Source organism: Bubalus kerabau, chromosome 4 (genome assembly GCF_029407905.1).
Source record: "Bubalus kerabau isolate K-KA32 ecotype Philippines breed swamp buffalo chromosome 4, PCC_UOA_SB_1v2, whole genome shotgun sequence".
Taxonomy (NCBI): domain Eukaryota; kingdom Metazoa; phylum Chordata; class Mammalia; order Artiodactyla; family Bovidae; genus Bubalus; species Bubalus kerabau.
Window position 1 is genome coordinate 77314347 of NC_073627.1, and position 16949 is coordinate 77331295.

Below are 16949 nucleotides of genomic sequence, written 5' to 3' on the forward strand. Positions count from 1 at the left end.
GGCAAAGAATATAACCAATCTATTTTGGTATTGACCATCTGGTGATGTCCATGTGTAGAGTCTTCTCTTGTGTTGTTGGAAGAGGGTATTTTCTATGACAAGTGCATTCTCTTGGCAAAACTCTGTTTGCATTTGCCCTCCTTCATTTTGTACTCCAAGGCCAAATTTGCCTGTTACTCCTGCTATCTCTTGACTTCCTACTTTTGCATTCCAGTCCTGTATGATGAAAGGACATCTTATTTTGGTGTTAGTTAGAAGGTCTTTTAGGTCTTCATAGAACCATTCAACTTCAGCTTCTTCTGCATTATAGACTTGGATTACTGTGATATTGAATGGTTTGCCTTGGAAATGAACAGAGATCATTCTGTTGTTTTTGAAATTGCATCCAACTACTGCATTTAGAACTATTTTTTTTTTTTTGACTATAAGAGTTACACCATTTCTTCTAAAGGATTCTTTCCCACAGTAGTAGATATAATGGTCATCTGAATTAAATTTGCACATTCCAGTCCATTTTACTTCACTGATTCCTAAAATGTTTATGTTCATTCTTGCCATGTTCTGTTTGACCACTTCCAATTTACCTTGATTCATGGACCTAACATTCTAGGTTCCAATGCAATATTGTTCTTTACAGCACCCGACTTTATTTCCATCACCAGTCACATCTACAACTGAGCATTGTTTTTGCTTTGGCTCTGTCTTTTCATTCTTTCTGGAGTTATTTCTCCACTTTTCTCCAGTAGCATATTGTGCACCTAAAACCTGGGGAGTTCATCTTTCAGTGTCATATCTTTTTGCCTTTTTATACTGTTCATGGGATTCTCAAGGCAAGAATACTAGAGTGGATAGCCTCTCCATTCTCCACAGCATCTTCCCAACCCAGGGATTGAACCCAGATCACCCCCATTGAAGGTGGATTCTTTACCAACTGAGGTATGAGGGAAGCCCATATATAATTTACTATATATAAAAAACTGGATATATGTATATAATTGAATCACTTTGCAGTATACTTGAAACTAATACAACGTTGTAAATCAGCTATACTTCAGTTATACCCCCCAAATTCTATTAAGTACTTTTAGATCTCATCTGGTAATAAGTTAGCAATATATAGTCCAATTCTTCACTCATATTTAAAGAAATTGAAAATCCAAATAAAAATAAATTTCAGTAGGAGGTAAGCAAAATTTTTTGTGTAAAAGAAAATATTTTGTGCAAATTCCAATTGTAAATGTGTAATGTTTTTATGTCTCATTTGTCCCAGTATAACTTTCTTAACAGAATATACTTCAATACTTAAATAGGAAATTATTTAATTTAGTGTTTTACTTATGTTTTTGAGATTGTAAAGTTTATTTCAGTTCAGATGGTGCTGTGAGTTCAAACTTTGCTGCAGCTCCTTCTACTAAAGTTGACCCTTGAACAGCACAAGTCCTTTTATATTCAGATTTTTTTTTTCATTAAATACTGTAGTACTTCATGATCTGTGGTAGGTTGAATCTGCAGCTGAAGAACTGCAGATGCAGAGGGCTGACTTTGGGACTTGGACATTTGCAGATTTTGGTATCCATGGTGGGTCCTGAAATGAATCCCCCATGGATACTGAGGGATGAATGTAGATAACAATGATAGACAAAATATTGAACTAGAAACAACCATGAATGGACTAATTTGAAAAAACAGATCATCTTGGTATAAACTTTTCAAGGCACATTGATTTGAAATTCCAAACACTTTAGACTGAGAAGCTTCTTAACTTCCAGGGAAGAAAAAAGTAGGCTACAGGAGTACAGGCAGAACTTAGCTGCGTTCTTCAATTGGGCTTTTACAAGGCTTCTGTCAAGTTTGGCTTCTGAGGAAATACTGGTGTCTAACCTCCCTCAGGTTGTTGGAAAAGTTCATTTCTTGTGCCTGTAGATCTCATGGTGGCTTGCTTCTTCAAGGTCAATGAGAAAACATCTCTGACCTTCAGGAGTGCCCCAGTTCCTCTTTCGAGGGATTTTTCCCAATTAAGTCAAGCTTATCCAGGATGTTCTTCCCCTTGATCAACTCAAATTCTACTAATTTGGGCCCTTAATCACGTTGTAAAAATCCTTCCCCTTTGCAAGGGCCTCTGGATTTGAAGCAAGTCATAAGTTCAGCCAGCACTTGGGGATTATATTAGGAGTCATAGGGTGTTACTTTAGGGTGTGTCTGCCACAAAAGAGTATATGCATGGTTATGTGATGAAGGCGAAGGGAGAAAGGTGTCTCACTCTCTATGGTGACAAGCCCATATCTATAATGCTTAAAATGAAAGAAATTAATTATCAATATTAAGAGACATAGAGGAAAATGTGAAAATGATGTGCTAAAAGAGGGGAAGATGGTTGTTTGAAAAGGTGGATATGGGAGGGCAATGATGACAAGTGCTGCTTCTTACAGGAGAATTGTGTAATCACATGACTTGTAGAGCAGATAATGGCATAAGCTTGATAAAAATGAAAACATTAAGGGAAGAAAATAAGAGGTTTTTCAACAGTTCAAGGAAGATCCAAGTTTTTAGGGAAAAAGTGCCCTTCAAGTTACAAGCAGAATAAATGTTCAACAGATTTTAATGCAGCTGCAGAATATCATATAAGTACAGAGGTTTCTTGTATGGGTTAAGATAAAAATTCTGAAAAATGCTTGGAACATAAAAGTCAACATTTAATATCAAGGATGATTAAGAAGAAATCTTCAAAGATATCACATAGAAAAGGCAGATTATCTACAAAGAAATGACAATTAGGACAGGTCTCAATAAAATAAATGTCAAAAGAAAATGGAAAACCACATTGAATATGTCTCAAACAGTCTATCATTTTATATTTATATAAATTAGAATTTAAGAATTGTTAAAATAGAGGCATTTCTAGACATCTGAAAATTAAAAGCTTACCATAACTCAAAGGTTTTTCACTAGCAGAAATATGAGAGAGAAGAAGAGTGTGGGGTATATAGAGCAGTCCTGAACACACAAATTATTTTTAAAATATCAATTAATTATAGTAAATATTAATTACAAAAGTAAATAATAATTTTGAGAGCTTAAGATGGATAGAACTGGAACTCTGGACAAGAATAAGTTATATTGGAATAAGAATGCTATGTGAATAATTAACATGTGCTATATCTGTGTTTTGTTTTGGAGGGCAGAAATTAGAAACCTTATACTTGACTAACTTATAATTATGCATATTAAAAATTAATGGCAAATAATTGAAGCTATATACAACTATGTTTTAGATCTTCAGACCTTATTTGTCTAATAACTAGAATTTTGTATCCTTTTATCAACCTCTGTTTCTCTGTGTTCCACTATCCCATCACCCCTGCCAGCCACATTCCTCCTTTACTTCTGGCAAACACTTTTCTACTCTCTTTGTTCATGAATTCAACTTTCTTAAAGATTCCTTGTATAAGTGGTACTATGCAGTATTTGTCTTTGTCTGGCTTATTTCACTTAGCATAATTTGCTCCAAGTTCCAGTTGTTTCAAGTCACAGGATTTCCTTTTATAAGGTTGAATTTCATGTGTGTGTGTGTGTGTGTGTGTATTTTCTTGATCCATTCACCCATCAGTGGATATTTGGGTTGTTTCTACTCCTTGGCTATTGTGTATAATGTTGCCATGAATGTGAGAACACAGATACTTCTTCAATACAATGGTTTTGTTTCCTTTTTGATATGTACCCAGAAGAGATGCATTCCTGGTTCATATGGTAGTTCTATTTTTAATTTCTTGAAGAATGTTCATACTGTTTTCCATAGTGTCTTAGCAGTTTACATTCCCACCAACAGTGCACAAGGGTCCCCTTTTCTCTGCATCCTCATGAGCCCTTGTTATCTCTTGTCTTTTTGAGACTAGCTACCCTAACATGTGTGAGGTGATACCTGATCATGGTTTTAATTTGTCTTCCCCTGGTGATTAGTGATGTCCAACACTTTTTCATACACCTATTGGCCATTTGTATATCTTCTTTGGAAAAATGTCTATTCAAGTCCTTTGTCCATTTTTATTTTCTTAAAAATAAAATTTCTTAAAACAATTTTATTTTATATTGAATTATAGTTGATTACCAACGTTGTATTGGTTTCAGATGTGTAACAAAATGATTCAGTTATACACACACACACATATATATAAATATATTCTTTTTCAAATTCTTTTCTCATTTAGGTTTTTATAGAATGCTGAATAGAGTTCCCTGTGATACACAGTAGGTCTTTGTTGATTATCTGTTTTAAATTTAGTAGTGTGTATAGATCAGTCTCAAACTTCTAGTTTATCCACCTCTCCATCTTTCCCCTTTGGTAACTATAAGTTTGTTTTCTAAGTTCGTAAGTCTGTTCCTTTGCCCACTTTTAAACAGGGTTATTTGTGGGTTTTTTGCTATTGAGTTGTTTGAGTTCCTTAAAATAATTTGATTAAAGCTTTCAGGTGAACTAGAAGACAATGTTTGTCTGTTTTAAGATGATATTCTTAGGAAAAGGAGTACCCTCAGGTTTGTGTTGATCAGTTGTCTATCTCAAAAACCTGCAACAATTAATGTGATCCAGCATTTGGAGCATTGTCAAAGAGGGATATTTGTTTTGAACTCTCTGCTGCCTGTCTTAGTATGCAGCCTAAGTTTCATGATTGAATGTAAAGTGTGGATTAGCCATGCCTGTAAATGTCTGTGCTCTGTCAGATTGCTTCCGATGATATTCTTACTTTCTCTGATATTATTTCTCTATCACAATACATCACTAAAAATTCTTTGTGTTATCATGGCCCTTTAAAGTCTATCCTGCTTTGAGAAAAAACTGGTTATAATCTAGAGATATAGGAACTTTGATTAGTATTTAACATTCTACTGAAATTAAAATCCTTATTATAAACCACCCTTAAAAATATTTTCTGTTTTATTAATTGGGTTACATTTAAGATTATTTCACTTATTTTCAGTTAACTATATATAAGATCTTTCCATAGGCTTGGCATCTTGTTAAGCCCAGTAGATTTAAATATTTTTATAGTATAGTCTTCCTGCCAGCTAGTAAAAATGTTTTCCCATTTCACCTATATCTATATATGTATTTGCATGTATGGTCAGGCCAATCAAGATGGCTGTTCTCTTGCTCTCTGTACATCACCTGCTTGAGAAGTTCCTGCTTCATTCACATGACTGGCCAACCCTCTTAATTTTAGGGCTTAATCAGTAACTACCTACAAGCTTCATGCTTCCCTGGTGGCTCAGCCAGTAAAGAATCTGCCTGCAATGCAAGAGACCTGGGTTTGATCCATTGGTTGGGAAGATCCCTTGGAGAAGGGCATGGCAACCCACTCCAGTATTCTTGCCTGGGAAATCCCATGGACAGAGAAGCCTGGCAGGCTACATGGCATCACAAAAGAGTTGGAGATGACTTAGTGACAAAACCTCCACCACCAACAACAAGCTTGCCCCCTGCCCCAGCCCCTGGTTTTCCTGGTAACTGATGAGAGAATCTGGCATCGATTTCCCCTATAAATGGTAGCCTTCTTCTCCCCCAGTAGCAATGATTGCTATTGTGTCTTGTGAGCTAACTGCCATCCCTAGTGGGATGTTGTGCCAGTACTTCGCTTAAGACTAGTGAAATTCCTTCTCCAATAAACTGTTGATGTCTGTCGCCATCTCCAGGCTCACAACTCGTTCTTGTGGGCTGAAGCAGTTACAAGGTTTATAGGCCTGTGGGGTGCGACCCAACGCTGTATCTGTAAATAAATAATCAAACTGAAAAATCAAGATTGCCTTTGATTGTGATCAAGCTGTGAGAAATTTCTGAAACACACGTGACATTGTTTGAAGAGGGAAACAACTCTGAATTTGTGGCAAGGGGAAAGCTGGTTCAGAATGTGGGTGCCATCCCCAAGTGATTGAGATGTGGTGATGGCAGAAACCTGGAACCGGTGCCTTTGGGCTGCTATCCTGCCGTAGAACATCCGATGGGTCCACACCTCCTCCAGGCCTCTCCCCCTTGGGTCAGGTGGCAATAATCAGAGGATCTGCCACTAGGTGTGGATATTGAGTTTGGGAACTTAGGAAAAGAAACACAGAGAGTCTCAGGTGACGGGGGCACTAGGAAGAGCTGGGAGCACCCAGGAGGCTAGCTAGGGGTACACACTGGGTTGCAGCTCATTCCTTCAGGACATAGCAGACGGGAGAATGCAAGTCACCTGAGTGATGAGCCTGCTATAAAACCTAATGAATTCCCAAACTAGACAGTTTTCTCTGAGCTGAGTTGATCATGTACATAGGTAATGCTGAACTGTTAACTGAATCTAAAGCACGTCCCAGTGTGAAAATGGAACTCGTGGGAAGTGGCAACTCATTGCCTGAGGTTGCCCAGAGGCAAGTCACACGTGTACTTCACTAATCTTGAGTGAAGACTGTTGCCTGAGACCTGAGATTCATGGGATTCTCATTCCACAGCTCAAATCTTTGAACTGATAAGAGCACAAACTACGTGTGAGATTCACTACACGTGCTCTGCATTGAAACCTGATAACAGCACTCTTCTGTCAGATGAAGAAACAGTACTGAAGCTATAAGTGGTAAAAGCGGGGTGCAAACCAGCATTCCTAACCTAAAATTACTGCACTGAAACACTTAAGAGAGAGGTCAAGATCAACTTGAATCAGTAGCCAAAAAGGAAGAAACTTGGGAACATTCTTGAAATGACATTGATTTCTCTCTGCTGGGAGTTAGTGAGGTGAAGTGAGAAAAGAACTTGGGCAGAGTTCTAACAACTGAACAGCTACCCCGGGAAGAGAGAAAGACAACAGTAATCTTAAGAAGAGTTGAATGTCAACGAACGTTTGAATTCTGAGTAGATTTTCTTTATTCAGCTTTTTCTTCTCAGGTTAAAGTTCATATGTCTTGAATTTATTTTAACTTATAAAACTTTGATACTCTGATCACCCAACAAATATTTTCATGCATGTGTTTCACAGTAAGATTGTGATTTAGCTCTCATGAAGATCTTCAATTTTTATATTCTCTAAGGTGTTGTGTGTTTGACCTTGAAATGACTGGTAAGTTCTTTAGCTTTGGTGTTTCTCAGTTAATTAGTGTATATATTCAAATAAGTAGTCTAATCTTAACTACTGCCTGGTATTTTCTGTATGTTACGTAGCAGATTCATTTTGAGTTTTTCATTTCAACTTTTACCTTCAGCGATTTAGAAATGTATGGAGTGTTTTCTGCTTCTCCACTTTCAGGACTTAAGAAGCTCTACTTCGAGATCAAAGAGGTGGACTACACTAATAAGCAGGAGGAGAGGAGATAGGAAATGAATAATTAAGATGGATTTATCAGAAACAAGTAAGTATAAACCCTGTTAGTTTTAAAAGCCTGTGTCTGATTACTTGATAAAGGAATACTAAGTCGTGTAGCTTTTTCCATAGATGAAATGTCTCTTCTAAACTTTTTGCTTTAATAATTGACACATATATTTAAAACTTGGCTATTTTCAATATATAAGCACACTTTATTTTTAATTACAATCATATTTTCAAATTTAGATGTATTTTCAAAATAAGATTATTTGCCAAAATATTCTACTCTACCCTGATAGTATTTGAGGATATCTAATCTGATCTCTCTTTTCATGTTTTTTTTTAATTAATATTATGCATATGTGCCGGGAGCCGGCGAGAGACATTCCACTCGTGACAAAGGTCATGAGGAAGGGGGCTCAGCATACGCAAAGGCGGGATCGAGCCTCGGGAGTGCCCCCGGATATTCTCGAGCATCTACCCCCCAAAAACCAGAGTCTGCCTACTTTATTGCTTTGTGCTCTCACCTCTGACTTTACTGGGGGCTGTCCCCCACCACCATCTCACTCTCTCTGTCAAAGAGTTAACTTATAGCTCCAATTAATAAAGTTCCTGGGCAATTAGGAGTGTTTAAATCCAAACCCCTCAGATGGCTCTCTAACTCGCCTGACAAGTTTACCCGGACACCTACAGCTATGCATACGATTGTTTACAGTCTCCCAGCCTCCAGAGGCACGGGAAGCTTAAGATATTCAAATAGCTTAGAGCCTCTCAGAGAATTAGAAACTGTCAGAATAAAACTAGTAAAAGATTTCATTGATGAGCCAATGTTTGTTGCCAAGTTTTCACATCCCTTGAATTGTATCCTTGAATGTGCATTAATTAATATAGTTGGTATGTAGAAAAAATAAGTAGTGGCCTTGGTGTTAGTAACTTTAGACCCTTAAGGTAGTAAATTCTTTCCTTTGTAAACCCATTACACATCCACCCTATAGGAACGTAATCTTATCTTCGGAGGATGGCGCCAAACCTTAAAATAATTACTCTTAGAGAAAATAAGTCTTTGTTGATAAGTCCTTGTCAAGAGTCATAAAATGTTAATAGGCCTCTGGCCAGAAGATGATGTAAATCACCTAAACCATTTGTATACGATAAATCTGCAGGAAAGAAACCCTGGTTTTTGATAAGCATCAAAGACTGCTGATTTTGCATCCCCTATTGTCCTCTATGTGTAACTTAGGGTATAAAAGCCCCTGTTGAAAATAAAGCTATGGGCCTTGCTCACCAACGCTTGGTCTCCCCATGTCATTCTTCCCTTTAACTTCTAGCTGAGTGTCCATCTGGAGCGTGGATGTCCTCTGCGACCATTTATTTGCCTGGGCTTCTAAGACCCACTCGAGAAGGTGTCTAAGGTGGGGCACCTTCCGCTATTCGAGAGGGCGCCTGCGGCCTCCGTGGTCAGAGCTAACCTGGTGTCACGGGTTATATTGATTTTCCGCGTAAACCAAGCCACTCAGCTTCTTTTCTCCACTGAATTTTCCTACTGAGCTATCCTCATTCTATTCCTCTTTATTATATCTAATTAACATTTGAATAGGTCGCCTAGCCATCTCTCCTTCGAAGACCCTGGATCAGCCGGGGCTGGACCCCGGCACATATGGAAAAAGCAAAGCAGAAAGGATTTTATCTTTGCCTAAATACCATGTTTAGGTCATCATCACTCATATTTTTTAATTGAAATAACTTTAAGTAGAATTTATTATATAGCATTTTGAAGATAAACAAATGTCATGATCATCTTCTAAAGAAGAGGCAAAGCAGTTTGCTAAACAGAGACAGAGCAAAGTGCCAGTCATTGCAATTTACTTTTGATTTTGCTGCAGAAAGAGTGTGAAAGTCCCCAGAGTATATGATAATGTTTGAAGTGCTAGAACACATTTTTCCCCATTAATTCTTTATATTACCGCCCACATCAAATAGGCTTTTCTGCAGTTTACTGTTAGCTGTATACTCTGAATTTAAATAGCTATAGGTCTGTTCCCCTTCCTAAGGGTACAACAAATGTTGTGACTACTAATTGAAACTGTAAAGCGAGGGCAACCATTCCTTCTCTTGGTACTTTGTACTTAAATATCTGACTATGATTACGAAATAGGCTGCTCTGTTGCATACGCTGCCTTTCCTAGTAATCACAAACAGCCAAGTAGAGTAGAGAATGCATGGGTTGTTAGTTTTTAAGCACAGGTATAAAACCAATTGAAAATGGAACACCCTGCAGCATTCACAGGATTTCAAATATTTTATGATAAGAAAATACTTGGGAAAATAAGGGTTGTATTCTTCATTGTTTTTACTTGTTCATTAGATTAGTATTTATTGAGGATCTGTTTTGTTTTAGCACTGATCTAGGCACTGGGAGAACATCAGGGAAGCAGAGAAGAAAACAGTCCCCATCCTCATGGATCTTACATTAAATAAAATATTTAAGTTTACATATAACATAAAATATTCTAAAAGGTAGAAATAGAATAGAAAATAGAATTTTTGTATGGAGAAAAGTGAGCTGGGACTTGAGATGGCCAGTATAAGTTAGACAAATGGCCAGGAAAGACCTTGCAAAGAGGGAGACGTGTGCATAAAATCCGAAGTGAGTCACACAGAATATTGAAGGAAAAGAGCTCAAGCAGAAGAAAGAAAACAGCGAAGTCCCTAAAGCATGTGTGTGCTGGAAATAGCCAAGAAACCAGCAGGAGAATGGTATTGCTCAAGAAAATTGCCTCAGAGAAGAATAAGAGGTGGCCTTCAAAGTAGGAGTTTTGGAGGTGGGGCTTTGTAGATTTTTATGGTTTGATGGAGAGAGAAAATCACTGGGACCTTGGGGCAGCCATCCGACAAGGTCTGTGTTGCATTTTAATAAAAATTCTCTGGCTGTGTTCTTAGGGCAATAATAATAATAATGGAACAAGGGCAAGAGTGAGGAGGAATGATGCTAGAGATCATGCTCCCCTCTCTTCCTGCTCTGTGCAAGAGTGACATGTATGGCATATATTAACTCCTAAGTGGCTTCTCTGAGTCTGTCTTGCATTGGGGTCAACTAAGGAGAGACATCTACAGGGGAGAATGGGAGGTAAGTAAAATTTACATCTTTATTACTCCCCTCTCCATCCCTCAGGGCCTGGTTCTTGCCAGTGGTCCTCTGCATTAGCTGCGTGTATGACTTCCTGTAACAACTTCTAAGCTTGAAGGTTGTGATATCTTCCTGCCAGAGCTAACATGGGGATATCGCGTTATCCCTTGTTGATTTTCTAACATCTGCTCATGCCTGCATGTGTACTCAGTCACTTTAGTCATGTCTGACTCTTTGCAACCTCATAGACTTTAGCCCTTCGGGCTCCTCTGTCCATGGGATTTCCCAGGCAAGAATTCTGGAGTGGGTTGTCATTTCCTCCTCCAGGGGATCTTTCCAGCCCAGGGATTGAACCCGCATCTCCTGCACTATAGGCAGATTCTTCACTGCTGAGCCACCAGGGAAGCCCAATGTCTGCTCATACCTGTGTGAATAGCTCCTTTGTTATGTCCTCCTTAACTGTTCGTGTTTGCCATCTGTTTTCTGCCTGGAATTGCCTGATGCACCAGAGAGGGGACATGCCATGTTCTGGGGACATAGCATGGTGCTCTGATCCAGGGTGATAGCAGTGAAAGTGGTGAAATGTGGTTGAATTATGGAGATGTGTAGACATCAGAATCTCCTGGATTTACTAATGAGTGCAATGTAGGGTGAAGTGTAAAAACATCTAGGTAATGCCTAGATTTTTGGCCTGAGGAACTCAAATAATGGAGTTGACTTTGGATATACTCTCTTGAAGTTCAAGGGAGAAAACTGAACTAGAGATAGAAAACTGGAAGTCGTATGTGGAGAGATGGTTATTACACCTTGATATGGGTGAGATCAGTAAGGGACTGAGATCTAATAAGAATCTGGGTCTTGGCGCAGCCTAATAATTAGAATAAATGAGGAAAAATCTGAAAAGGAGAGTGAAATGCAATTACACAGTAGGTAAAAGGCATTCGGAAAGATTGTTATATTCTGGAATCTAAGTAAAGAAACTATGCAGTGAGAATGAGTAAGAAAGACTGCTTGTAAGGTTTTGGGAAACTGATGCTGGCTGACTTTCAGTGTGGAGTATTAAATTTAAAAATATATGTATATGTATTTCTGCTTTATTGACTATGCCAAAGCCTTTGACTGTGTGGATCACAAGAAACTGTGGAAAATTCTTAAAGAGATGGGAATACCAGACCACCTGAGCTGCCTCTTGAGAAATTTGTATGCAGTTCAGGAAGCAACAGTTAGAACTGGACATGGAACAACAGACTGGTTCCAAATAGGAAAAGGACTTCATCAAGGCTTTATATTGTCACCTTGTTTATTTAACTTATATGCAGAGTACATCATGAGAAACGCTGGGCTGGAAGAAACACAAGCTGGAATCAAGATTGCTGGGAGAAATATCAATAACCTCAGATATGCAGATGACACCACCCTTATGGCAGAAAGTGAAGAGGAACTCAAAAGCCTCTTGATAAAAGTGAAAGTGGAGAGTGAAAAAGTTGGCTTAAAGCTCAACATTCAGAAAACGAAGATCATGGCATCTGGTCCCACCACTTCATGGGAAATAGATGGGTTAACAGTGGAAACAGTGTCAGACTTTATTTTTCTGGGCTCCAAAATCACTGCAGATGGTGACTGCAGCCATGAAATTAAAAGACGCTTACTCCTTGGAAGGAAAGTTATGACCAACCTAGATAGCATATTGAAAAGCAGAGACATTACTTTGCCAACAAAGGTCTGTCTAGTCAAGGCTATGGTTTTTCCAGTGGTCATGTATGGATGTGAGAGTTAGACTGTGAAGAAGGCTGAGCGCCGAAGAATTGATGCTTTTGAACTGTGGTGTTGGAGAAGACTCTTGACAGTCCCTTGGACTGCAGGGAGATCCAACCAGTCCATTCTGAAGGAGATCAGCCCTGGGATTTCTTTGGAAGGAATGATGCTAAAGCTGAAACTCCAGTACTTTGGCCACCTCATGCAAAGAGTTGACTCATTGGAAAAGACCCTGATGCTGGGAGGGATTGGGGGCAGGAGGAGAAGAGGATGACAGGATGAGATGGCTGGATGGCATCACTGACTCAATGGACGTGGGTTTGGGTGAACTCTGGGAGTTGGTGATGGACAGGGAGGCCTGGTGTGCTGGGATTCATGGTGTCGCAAAGAGTCAGACACGACTGAGCGACTGCTCTGATCTGATCTGATATATATATGTAAATATTTTTGATACATAAGTTACAGATAGCACAAAGAGATATTTGTCTAGTTGTGACAGCTTCATAAGACAGCTTGTATTTAAGATGTGAAGATACAAATGTGACTACTTCTTAGCATCCTACAGTGTCCATCTATATGATAAGCCCTTACGGATTCTAGTGTCAGAAAGTTAAAAGTTATTTACTCTAAAGTTGCTATGTAACACGGGGAGCTCAATCCAGTGCCCTGAGACAGTCTGGAGTGGGGTTGGGAGTGGGAGGAAATCTCGAGAGGGAGGGGACATATATGTATGCTTATGGCTGATTCATGTTGTTGTATGGTAGAAACCAACACAACATTGTAAAACAATTATCCTCCAATTTAAAAAAAGTTATTTACCCTAAAGAAGTAGAAGCATCTGAATTAGGGGGAAAAACACAATATTCAGTGACTTTTACAGGACAAGTTCATGAATTTAATGGTATGAAGGGGAAGGAGGTGCTGCTTTTCAGCCCATCCTCAATAACCTAAATAGTGAAGAATAAGGAGAACTTGGAGCTCACCTGTTGGGAAACATATTTATAGCTATCATAAATAATTTAAGGGAGAATTTCAGGTAAGGAGGGCAGCCATAGGCTACTTTGTTATGTCTTAAAATTCTTAACTCTCCATATCTTTTGTCTTTAAAAATAGCTAGTGATTAATTTAGTGATTAAGTAAAAATAATTCAATGAGCTTATTTTCTTGAGTTTTAGTTGATACATTATTTTTTGATATGATACATTATTATAATTCCAATATTTCAGTTCATTGGAAAAATCTCACTTTTTATGAAGTTACTCATTAATCATTACAAAAATGCTCACGTGTGTCACACTTTTATAATTAGATTATTCTGCAGAATGAGCTATTGCTGTGTGAAAGATTGGCCTCAAAACCTAATTCAATACTAGATTAGCAAATTTCTTCCCAAGGGGATTTGAATCAGAAAGTTCACAGGAATCATGTAATATATAAAAGGAGATTTATATTTACTGACTGACACCAGTCTTAATTTGTACACATATGCCAAGATGACTAATCAAAAAATCGATATTAATAGTCCTATGTGAAGGTTTTGATTCAATTCATTTCAGGCATTAAGGATACAATTTTCTAGGACCACACTTGAACTGCATTTCATTTTACTGTGAAATTTCAGAGGAGACCTGAGATTTTCTGATTATTCTTTTCATAAACCTTTATGTTCTACATGATACTCACTTCTCCCTAGAATTATGGTTTTCACAAGCATGCTAAAGATTTAGATGATCTCTCTTACCAGCAAAATTTTTCTTTTTTAATCTTTCAAAAATATATTCAGCATGCTTCCCTTTATTTAAGAAGGTAGAGAGTTAAATAAGTAGGGGGAGGTGGATGAACCTAGAACCTCTTATACAGAATGAAGTCAGGAAGAGAAAAGCAAATATTGTATATTAATGCATACAAATGGAATCTAGAAGAATGGTACTGATGAACCTAGTGAAGAGCGGACTTGTGGACACCCTAAGGGAAGGTGATGGTGGGACGAATAGAGGAAGTAGTGAGGGGGTAACAGGCAGGAAGGCTAGGGGTCCCCAAGCAGAGGAAATAGACTGCAAGGGTCAGCCGTTTTTGTTTTTTGTTTTTTTCCTTCTCTATACAAAATTTAAAGGAGATTTCTTTTAAAATCCTGTGTTGCCATGACGACATCTGGTTCCCCCTGAACTTAAGTTTTCTCAGACCTTGAGCTAACCAATGCATTTTTCTTATGGAAATGTTTTTCTTAAGCTATATTAATGAAACTATGTTGCTTGGAAATCTGCCTTTCTTCAAGATCCATGTCAATTGTGTTATGGCCTGGAATGACTCACGTTGTGCCAACGCCATCTCAAAATGCGCGTTGTGGGTGAGGTGTCTGTTGCCACTCTCAGTTTTGAGGCGTTTCTTCTCTCTGTTGAGCAGCTTGCTAATAGGCATTTAACTCATTGCTAAAAACTAGTGAGAGAATCAGTTCCTAGGCAGGTTGATAAGGAGTCTGGGGGTCCCCAAGGAGAGAGGGGTCTGGAATTCTCAAGGAGGAAGAAAGGACAAACTTTTTTTCTTTCTCCACATTCCTTAGGATTATATAACAATAATGTATCCTGCCTAAAGACAGTCTCTGGATTAAACCTTCTGTTATCTTAAAATGTAAATTATGGGAGTAGACCTGGTCTTTACAAGGATGTATCCTGCCTGAGGACAGTGTTATCTTAAAATGTAAATTATGGGAGTAGGTCTGATGAGGTCTTTACAACCTCCAGACATTCTTTGGATTATATAGCTTCATTGTTAACAGTAGCAAGCGGGTACTCTTTCTGCCCCCTTCTGACGCCTATGTCAGAAGCTTTCTCTATCTCCTTTATACTTTAATAAAACCTTATTACACAAAAGCTCTGAGTCGTCTCTGGCCCCGGATTGAATTCTTCTCCTCCAGGGGCCAAGAATCCCGGTGTCTTCACGTAATTCAACAACAACCTTTCACTAGCAAGGGCGCACTCTTTCTGCCCCCTTCTGATGTCTATGTCAGAAGCTTTCTCTATCTCTTTTACTTTAATAAAACTTTATTACACAAAAGCTCTGAGCTATCAAACCTCATCACTGGCCCCGATTGAAATCCTGTCCTCCAGAGGCCAAGAATCCCGGCGTCTTTCACAGCTCATAGCAACACCTTTCTATCATATGTAAAACAGTGGGAATCTGCTAAATAACACAAGGAGCCCACCTTGGTGCTCTGTAATGACCTAAAGGGGTGGAGTTGGGGGAGGAGAGGGAGGCTCAGGTGGAAAGGGATATATGTGTGTATGTGTGTGTGTGTATATGTGTATGTGTGTGTGTGTATAAGTATGACTCTCTCATGTCATTGTATAGCAGAAACCAACACAAAATTGTAAAGCAATTTTCCACCAATTAAAACATAAAATAGAAAATAAAAAGGATAATAATTACAATGGGCTGAAACATGTCAAATGCTAAAATCCATGAGTTCATGATGATATATATTTTGAAAAGCTCATTGTTCTGAACAGAGGTGAAAAGAGGGAAATAACCGAGGTTTTGCCCTGTCTGTTAATATAGTGTATCTCTCGGTGGGCTTCCTAAGTGGCACTAATGGTAAAGAACCTTCCTACCAATACAAGAGACCTAAGAGATGAAGGTTCAATCCCTGGGTCAGGAAGATCCCCTGGAGGAGGGCACAGCAACTTACTCCAGTGGTCTTTCCTAGAGAATCCCATGGACAGAGGAGCCTGGCAGACTACAGTCCATGGGATCGCAAAGAGTCAGACATGACTGAAGCGACTTAGCGTGCACTCACGCACATATCTCTCAGTGACCAGAGTCGCTGAGGGGAAGTTTATCTTTTCAAAAGATAAATGAAACTGAGCAATGCTAATGCTGTTGATTAAAGATCCCAGCCTTACTGAAGTTACATGTTCTGTAGATTTTTGTCTAGTAGATAAACAAATTGTTTCTGTCCAGTGGAAAAGATAACCCCTAAAGTAAGATACCTACCAGTTTAGTATATAATCTAGCAAACTGACTCTAACATTTCTTTATTAAACTGAAAATGAATCTATAGCCCCTCAAAAGTGTACTTGGAACTGCTCTTTTTATCTTACTGTTTTCCTCATTAATGAGTTGAGTAAAATCCTAGATGTGTGTTTATGCTAAATTTGATGAGAGTCATTATTTTATGTTTTTGAAAGTTATATTTTAGCAGCAATAAGTAATAAAACTAGTAAGTGAAGAAGAAATGATAGATTTGGATTGTCACACTGCTTTGCAACTCCTACGGAATTAATGGATTAGGCAAAAATCGTCAATTGCTAATGATGTAACACACAGAAGAGATAATTAAGCGATATGTTCGTTATGATGGAAATACACAATACCACCTTGAGAGCAGCTGTGCCAAAAATACTGAACCTGGATCTGAAGATATAGGTCAATTAATAAACAGGTTTTGGAACAAATGGCGCTGTATTATTTTTAGTGATAATAAAAAGCACCTTTTTATTAAAAAATTTTTTTATTAAATTTTATTTATTAAAAAGCATCTAACCCTTTCAGTCAAAGCTGGCAGTGTCATGATGGTTAACGTTCTCAAGAACTTTGTAGCTGTCTCATGTATATCTTGGGATTCACCTCACTGGGCAAGAGCCTCCTGCTTCACACATCTCGCCTGGTTATTCCCGTCTCTATTCCTGGCTTCTGCTTAGCTTGCTGACGGCATCTATGAGTCACATGCTTAATCTTTTAAGTATCTC

At 38.4% G+C, this 16949-nt stretch overlaps 1 long non-coding RNA gene across 6 annotated transcripts in view; it reads left to right on the forward strand.

The window, feature by feature from the left end:
* LOC129649869 (uncharacterized) overlaps positions 1-16949 on the forward strand; it is a 326398-nt gene that overhangs the window by 129816 nt on the left and 179633 nt on the right. For 2 of the 6 annotated variants that reach the window (XR_008713323.1, XR_008713324.1), the window contains one exon: positions 7266-7368. This is a non-coding gene — a long non-coding RNA (uncharacterized LOC129649869). Of the gene's footprint in view, positions 1-6370; positions 7080-7265; positions 7369-16949 lie in introns of those variants that run through there. The other 4 variants (XR_008713326.1, XR_008713329.1, XR_008713327.1 and 1 more) reach the window with 4 other exon arrangements.